Source organism: Etheostoma cragini, chromosome 7, assembly GCF_013103735.1.
Source record: "Etheostoma cragini isolate CJK2018 chromosome 7, CSU_Ecrag_1.0, whole genome shotgun sequence".
NCBI lineage: Eukaryota > Metazoa > Chordata > Actinopteri > Perciformes > Percidae > Etheostoma > Etheostoma cragini.
The window spans coordinates 23,995,357-23,996,035 of record NC_048413.1 but is presented as its reverse complement, the minus strand read 5'-3'; positions in this window follow the sequence as shown (position 1 = coordinate 23,996,035).

Here is a 679-nt window from a genome sequence, read left to right as displayed (position 1 = left end):
GGGGGGGGGGTGTTTATGTCCAAATGTGTACATGTGACGTACATTCATGGTACTGTTCTAATTTATTGGGTGGCGAGGAAAAGACTGTAAAAACTAACGTTAAACAGAAAACTGTTACTTGACACAACACCCTCACAGGTGGAATAAGCTTCTTGTATATTACAATTTTTTTTTTTGTCTCGATCAAATCTTGTAGCTGATCTAATTTGAAGAAAGATTTGCTACTCAGAGTATTTTTACACGTTGAGGTGTGTGTTATTGTTATTGCTGGAGTCAAAAGCCTTATATAAATAATTACAAAATGCATCACTAAGGGGTCTGCTACTATTCGAAAAAAAAAACATTTTTCTTACTTTCCTGGAGCCAAATGATGTTTAAAGTAAAAAGCAACAACTCATCGCTCAATGGCTTAAAAATTAATTTGTTGCCCAACAACAAGAGCTTACTGGACATTGGGAACTGTTGGGGCCTTGGTTTAATTCTTCTTCTATAGACGGCAGATTAAATGATGCATCAACATTCCTGTAGCTTTGAGTATTTGTCTTCGTTGCCTTTGAGCCTCATTACAGGAAACAAACATTGTAGTAATCTCAAACCCAAGAACAATGGTAATGTTCATGTTGAATTACTGCTCACCAACAAAGATCATGTCACTCTGCAATTTGCACTGGCACACATG